The 7,755-nt window shown below is 44.9% G+C and overlaps 1 pseudogene; it reads right to left on the reverse strand.

The window, feature by feature from the left end:
* Positions 1-690: 690 nt before the first annotated feature.
* Positions 691-7,501, reverse strand: LOC136483254 (large ribosomal subunit protein uL3-like; annotated as a pseudogene).
* Between the last annotated feature and the right edge of the window lie 254 nt (positions 7,502-7,755).

The following is a 7,755-nucleotide window of genomic DNA, read 5'->3' on the forward strand; positions in this document are numbered from 1 at the left end:
AGGCGAGGAGATGGTGGCTGGCTCTGCAGACGAAGATCGCGCGGAGGAGAAGCATGGCGGCCACGAACAGGAATCCATCGGCGGCGAGGAACTGCATTGGAACGGAAGCCACGAATAGCGGAGTCGAAGAGGCGGCCAAAAGGACCATGGCCATGACCATGGGCACTGTTGCGGCGAACACGAGGCCCAAGGTGCTCGAAGACGTTGCGGCGTTGTCCATGGTGGTCGTGGTGGCAGATCGGGCCACGGCGAACTCCACCGACGCGATGAAGGGCGAAGAACAGTTGACGAACAACATGTGACAGTAAGTCAATTCTTGCCATGCTTACCGATGGGGGTTCAGAGGCATGTGCCTCTGTCGTCGTCGTTCTCTTCCTCTTGTCCAGTAGAGCAAAAGTACTGATAACGTGTTCAAAGTAAATGGAATGATTTCTGGGAAAGTAAATGGAATGATTTCTAGGAACAACTGTCACTGTTTTCATTGATCTCATGAGATTATATACAGATGAAGGGTTGTGTCGTACGGACGCAACCTTTGCCCAAAGGACATGTCCCTTTGGTGACGGTGTTAACTGCTAATCTACTACTAATCCTAACTATCCGTAGATTAGATCACCAGTGGAGAGGTGTCTGTTGATGTGCAGGTGCTTGCTCGTCCAGAGACACCGTTTCACAACAAATAGCCCACAGTTTCGTAATCTATATGCAAAGATTAGGCATTCAACTAGGAAAACAGCACACACAGCATAGACGCTGCAGGTCTGCAGTAGAGCACAAATCCATAAGGCCATAATCCATAGAAGGCCAGAACATGTTCCCAAAACATCCACTACAAAACTTAGTACGGCAAGGTAACACGAGTATCACATGTCGATGGTTTTGACAAATGAGACTTGTCGCTGCAACGCAGCACCAGCACCAGGACAAACTTAGGCCTTGAGCTTGCCATAGTGCCTCTGCTTCTCGTCGGTAGTCTGGAAGCGACCGTGCCCAAACTTGGATGAGGTGTCGATGAACTTGAGCTTGATATCCTCCAGGGCCAGCCGAGAAGTCTGCTTCAAAAGGGACTGGCGGAGGGTCACCACCCTCTTCTTCGGACCCACACAGCAGCCCTTGATCATCAGGTAGTCGCCCTTCACTATACCATAGTGGGGGAAGCCACCCATGGGAGTGATGTCCTTCTCAGTCCTGCAGATACCAGCCATTCATTAGCAACAAGAGCAACGAAGGTAAAGCTGATTGTGCAGGTTACTACAGATTCTTGCGGCTCTCATTTAATGAAATAGTGCTTCAGAGAAGCTCAGACATAGTACCTGTCAAACTCTGTGGAGGCATCATGGGACTCTTGTCCAGCCTTGCCAATCTTGTAAACCTTCTTGTTCATCTCAGTACGGTGGTGGTACCCATTCTGACCAGCACGGGCAACAGTGTAGGATACCCTAGCCGGATGCCATGCACCGATACAAGCAACCTTGCGCAGACCCCTGTGGGTCTTGCGAGGAAGGCGGGTGACACCCCAACGAGTGACCACACCCTCGTAACCCTTACCCTTGGTCACACCAATAATGTCAATCATCTCATCCTTCTGGAAGACAGCATCAACAGGGACCTCCTTCTCAAAGAACTTGTAGCCATAGTCCACCTTGTCAGCAATGGTACCACCATTGACCTGAATCTCCATGAGATGAGCCTTTTTCTGCTTCAAACCCTTCATCTTCTTAATCTGAAAGATAGAAATACACAAGAGGTGAGATTATGCTAATACCAAGTGCCTCAACAGAACAAAAACAGTACATTTTTCCATTATATGAAGGATAGGCCTACTTCCCTGCAGGCACTGACATACATTGAAAGTTGAAATTTAATAATAAGACAAGTATTGTAACATACATAAAAAACTCAATATGATCATGACAGATATTACAATGAAAATTGAAATTTAATAACAAGACAAGGATTGTAACATATATATAAACAAAACACAACATGATCATTGACATATAAACAGTCATTTGACTACACAAACATTGCATAAACAGGACTAATGAAGCCAAATAAGAGACGAATAGTAATTGCATTATCAATCATTAAGAAACCTTGTTCCTACAAAAATGAATGAGCAACACAGCACAATTAGGCTTCTTACCTGGGTATGGGCAATGACACGGACAACAGAAGCATATTTCTTCATCTTCTCAAGCTGCAGCTGAATTTCCTTCTTGCCAGCATCACTGTCATACTTGAGAGCATACTTGGTGAAAGCCTTCTTCTTGCTCTTGCACCAGTTCTTGTAGAACCTTCTCCTCACTTCTTCGCTAAGATGCTGAGCCCAAACAGTGTTGAGTGTGCGGAGGCCACGAGGAGTCTTCACATATGCCACAAGCCCAACAATGACAAGAGGAGGGGTTTCAATGATGGTAACAGCCTCACAGGTTTCCTTTTTGTGGAGTTCTGAAGAAGATCAAATAGGCAGAGCAGTTATGATCATGGAGTAATACATGTACTCAAGATTCATGAGTGTATTTAAAAAGAAAAAACTATGTCTTGAGTAAGCCCATGGACCTGTGAAGAAATACTTGTGTGGTTTATCATCAAAGTTAAGTGTTTTCGAATACATAAAAAAGTAAAACTGTTGGCTGGAAATCGTCCATATGTTACAATTCATTTTTCAGATATAAAAAACTGGACAATGTGACCAAATCAATTGATTACTAAAAAAGAGAAGGGGGGTGGACATACTGGATCCAGGCTTCTCGACCTCACGCACAATGTGTGTCATGCCAGCCTTGTAGCCAAGGAAGGCAGTGAGGTGGCAAGCCTTCTTGGGGTCATCCCTGGGGAATGACTTCACTGCAAAAACAGGGAAACTAGTATCAGATTGTCTGGACACGAAGTAAACCTGCCAAAGGAATGTGCATATCGTACTAAACAGGTAAAAGCACTTAGTGCAGCATGACCAAAACAAACCATAGTTTAGTATTCACAGCAACATAATCCAATTGTACAGCACGTTTTCAGATTATACATGATGACAGTGTTGGATTGCACTTACATATGCAAAAGACAATCTTTCACTGAAGCAAGACAAACCTTTGAAAATTATTACATGAAGAATAACAATACCACCAAAGCAGTACAAGTGGCGCAACACTGAATGGAGTTGTTTAACTAGAAGTAACAAAAAGAATACTACTTCAGTTCTACAAGCTGAAGAGGAACATATCAGATCACCATGTATGGAGACAAGGCATGTCAAAGCAGTGGTGGCAAACTAGACAGACCTAAAGATACACGAACCACACAATCGGCAGGCTCACGCAAACGAATCTAACAACCGTGGGGAAACAAGAACGACGGAACCATCGGACAGGAGAGAGCGAGAGATGCGTACGTACCCTTGCCGCGGTGGCGGGAGGACCGCTTCCTGGGGAGGAAGCCGAGGGAGCCGTGCCTCGGGTGCTCGAACTTGCGGTGAGACATCCTCGCCTCCTCCTCCTCCTTACCTGCAGGACATCACAACAAACCCATCAGATCCGCCGCGAGCACAACGTGGGCGGCTCGCCACGGCGGCGACGAAATGTCCGCCGCCGGCGAGCGAGGCGGAAGGAGATTACGCCGGCGGCGCATTCGTTACGCTCACCTGGGGGGTGGACGGCGGCGCGGCAGGGACGGGTGGTGTGAGTGAGGAGCCGGATGCAGGTAAACCCTAGGAGAGGTTATGAGGGTCCCGGGTGCGAGGGTTTCGTTCACGCAGGACAGAAACACCCTTGTGAACTATGGGCTGTTGTTCTGGCCGTCTGGGCTGAGGTATTGTGGGCTCGGCCCAATATTCTGTTTTCTTTTACATATCATTTCTCTCTATTTAAAAATGTCCCTATTTCTCGTTTTTACTACAGTTACTTCAATGATACCGTTCTACTTTTATTAAGATGATGTCAAAAACACCCTTTTTTCTTTTATTTTTGTGCAATTCTTTTGGTTGATTCAGTTGGCACCAACTAGCATTTCAAGCAATGATGCGACAGAAAATAGCATCCTTGATATGTTTAGGCTATTGGCTTCAATCAGGTTTAATAGCATAATAATAGGTGACATTCTCATCTTAGTTGTCAACATTCCGAACAGAACCATGTATTTCCGTTATTGCTGTAATGGAATTGGACAGCGAGCCTCATCTTCTCAAAAGAAAAATATACAGAAAATTTTCATATATAGGATGCAGAATAGATTCAGCTTCACATGCCATTTCTTTAGCATTCAAGCGGACAGGCATGGGAAAAAAATAGCTTTTACATGGACAAACCTATCAAATGTAAGCTTACAAATATAGTGCTTATGTCTGTCTGCACACTGCACGTGTATGATCTGTATGAATGGCTGAGACTCTGCTCTTCCAGCACCATTCTCAACTCAACAAGGTAGGAGTACAAAATTACAAGTCATGCACATATCTCAAGTCAAAAACACCAAAACGAAAAGAATGATGAAAAGAATCACGAGGAACGCGATCATCATGATCTGCCCTTTCCAGCTGGCCTTCTTCATGACCATAGCCACTCTTTTCTGCACAAACAAAAGGGAAGAAGTTTCAGGGTGTTGAACTCCCTAGTCAGAAGAAAGAGATGAAACATATTCTTCCATCTTTGTAATCATAACTGGTAATACATCGGCAAAAATGGAATTTCATAATATGCATGTTGAACTGTTAGGAAAATGAGGGGCAAAGGGCAGGGTCTCCTAAGAAAAGCAAACTGTGCTGGAGCAGAAAGTACAAAAGACACCTTACCTGCACAAAGTCAAGCCGATTCGTAGTAGTTTCCATATCGAGGCTAAGCTCGCCCAGAAGCTTCTCCTGTACAATGTGCAAAAGGAGCATAAATATCAGAACAAGAAAGGGTATGAAATTTTGATGACATAACACAGTAGAATATGCCCTTCATGTGTAAAAAAGGAAGGTGGGAATAGAGTTCATACAAATTATTGTACATACAAAAAGGGACTACCTGCCCGACAAGCTCATCATGAATAGTGAGACCTACACCTCCAATTCGCTCTACACTGGCACTAAGTGCATCCAACTCCTCATCTCATTGTTGTCGCCTATTGAAGATGTAAATATAACTAGTATTTAACCAAAGCATAATTACATTATGAAAAGGTGTCATTCAATTCATCCAAGGATCATGTTTAGCATTCATCATCTTCCATGCACGAGAAGTTTAGTTCATTTAAGCTTGAAGTGATAGATTAGTAGATTGGGTACTAGAGCAGCATAACACTTAGGAAACAAGCTAAGTTTCATGGAATTACTTTATCAGGAGCATCTGCTGATCAGATTCTGAAGCAATGAATTCATCATTTTCTTGTGCAATATTCTTCTTGGATCTAATTGATTCAGAAGGATTGGTTGAACGTCCAAAGACACTCTTCTGTCTTCCACCTTCAACATTTCTCTTTAAAGCAAGAACCTGTGTCATGCATGAGATGCCCCGTAATACTTGGATATGTTATTGCAGTGAAATTATGGTTTAAATGTGCTCACATCACTAAAAACTATCCTGTGAAAAATACCTGGTTACGTGCAGTGCTAGTCCAGCTCCTTCTTCTCCCAATTTCGGCCTCATTAAGTCCATAATATGCTGGATCTCTCTGAGCAACTGAAATTGCCTTCTCCAATTCATCCACCTTTTGGTAAAATTAAAGGTTGCAACAAGTGAGTAATGGACCGTGGCAATATGACAAAAGAAGCAGATCATAATCTACTAAAACCTTTCTGGTACTTAACATAAAAGGACTACATGAGTGATTGATACTGCCTGAGATGTGGCAAGCATGTAAAGGAAAAAGTCTAACACGGATTCCTTCTTTCTAGCATGGATTGGAAATTATAATGAAAATAATAGAAACGGTGAGAAAATTCCATGCACCTGCCACTGGATACTTTCGCAGCTGGTTAGTAATTCTTTGGTCAGATGCACATACTCTCCAGTATTTTCAGGTGTCTGCTTCCATTGGAGGAAAGTATCTTGCACTTTATCAATCTATAGAGTAACATGAAAAGAAGCAAATTTTAGTCATATGCATGATAAATGAGTGAAGGGCGGGCCTGGTGCAAGCGGTAGAGTCTTACCGCCTGTGACCGGAAGGTCCCGGGTTCGAGTCGCGGTCTCCTCGCATTGCACAGGCGAGGGTAAGGCTTGCCACTGACACTCTTCCCCAGACCCCGCACAGAGCGGGAACTCTCTGCACTGGGTACGCCCTTTTATGCATGATAAATGAGTATGATATGTAACAATTCTGGGATCAAAATATGACTAGTAGTGTAACAGCCAATATTTTGAGCCACATATATATTATCAGCATATGTTTCTGACATCTGCGGGTATAATAGAATGCATCATTGTAGAGGCATATGTTAAAATGTATACTAAACCAAGCAACTGTGTGGGACAAATGCAAATAAAGATTGGACATCATTAACAAGTTTCCTTTACAATAATGGTAAATATTTGGTTCAATGACTATGCGCAGCATCAGCACAACACTCAAGTAGCGCCAGGAGCACATGCTTGATTTTGGGCTGAATTATCTTGCGAAGTGTTCAAGACTTTTAGACATCGGACCTAATGCTATATTGCAGTCTTCGCTTCCTCAGCCCAGTTGCGCCACTCCTTAATTTTAGTCCTTCCTCTGCGGCTGTGCATCAGCATATACAGCTAGTACTTCGCAGTCAAGAAAAGTAGCTCCCCACCTCAGATCCATGTAGATGTATCCTTATGATTTACCTACCTACATTATGTTCTCTGCAACTGCCTCGCACACATGTACAGCAATGAGCCAGAACAACCTAGGAAATGGGTCCAGAGCTGCGAATTGTTGCAAGTAAGATCCTAACCCCTATGCCCATACCCAATAACCTACATTTAAGCAGCCAACAACACAATAAACTGAAAGAAGGTATGTAACCGCAAGAAGAGGAGTACAGCTATTCAGAATTTCAGATTCCTAACCATCCTGATGTTTGCCACAAGGCGGTAAATTTTCCATCACTTCGTCACAAGCGGCGCATCAGATTAAAGAAAATGCCTGATTCACTGCTCCCTACGGGCTACGGCCTGTGCGGCGGCTGTGCCACGGCCGGCCACCCGACAGGCCGGCATGCGCACAAGCTAAGATGCTCACGAATGACGAATTGAGCATCAAACAGGATTCGTGGATGCAAGTAACGATACAAACTGACGGGTGGAGCAATGGGTCGCGGGCGGCGGGAGAGCAGCAGCTCACCGAGTCCTGGATCTCGTCCTTGACGATGTAGAAGGGGTCGTGCGCGGGGGTCATCTTCTCATTGCAGTGCCGGAGTGCCCCAGATCGAGGACACCTCGATCGAGTCGAGGTGGACTGAATCCGGCAGAAATGACACCAATGAATTCAATTGGCAGGAGCACGGTCGAGACGAGATCCCGGCTCCATTGAGGATCCCCTTCCTTCTCCGCTCGGTTTGGTGGCATCGCCAACACGAGAGCAGGAAGAAGGACAGGAGACCGATAGCTGACGTGGGCTTAGATCTTGGTGTACGTTGGGCCAGAGAAGTGAGCAGCGGGCCTTCACGGCCTGTGAACTCCGTGCCATTTCTGCCTGGTTCGTACGTGAGCAAGCAAGGGAGTGTTCGGCTGGAAAAAAAAAGAGCCAGTCAGCCAGAAACGGCCAGCCGAACACGCTGTTGCAGCCGGAACAGTGTTTTTCTTCGGGCCTCCA

The sequence above is a fragment of the Miscanthus floridulus genome, chromosome 9 (genome assembly GCF_019320115.1).
Source record: "Miscanthus floridulus cultivar M001 chromosome 9, ASM1932011v1, whole genome shotgun sequence".
NCBI lineage: Eukaryota > Viridiplantae > Streptophyta > Magnoliopsida > Poales > Poaceae > Miscanthus > Miscanthus floridulus.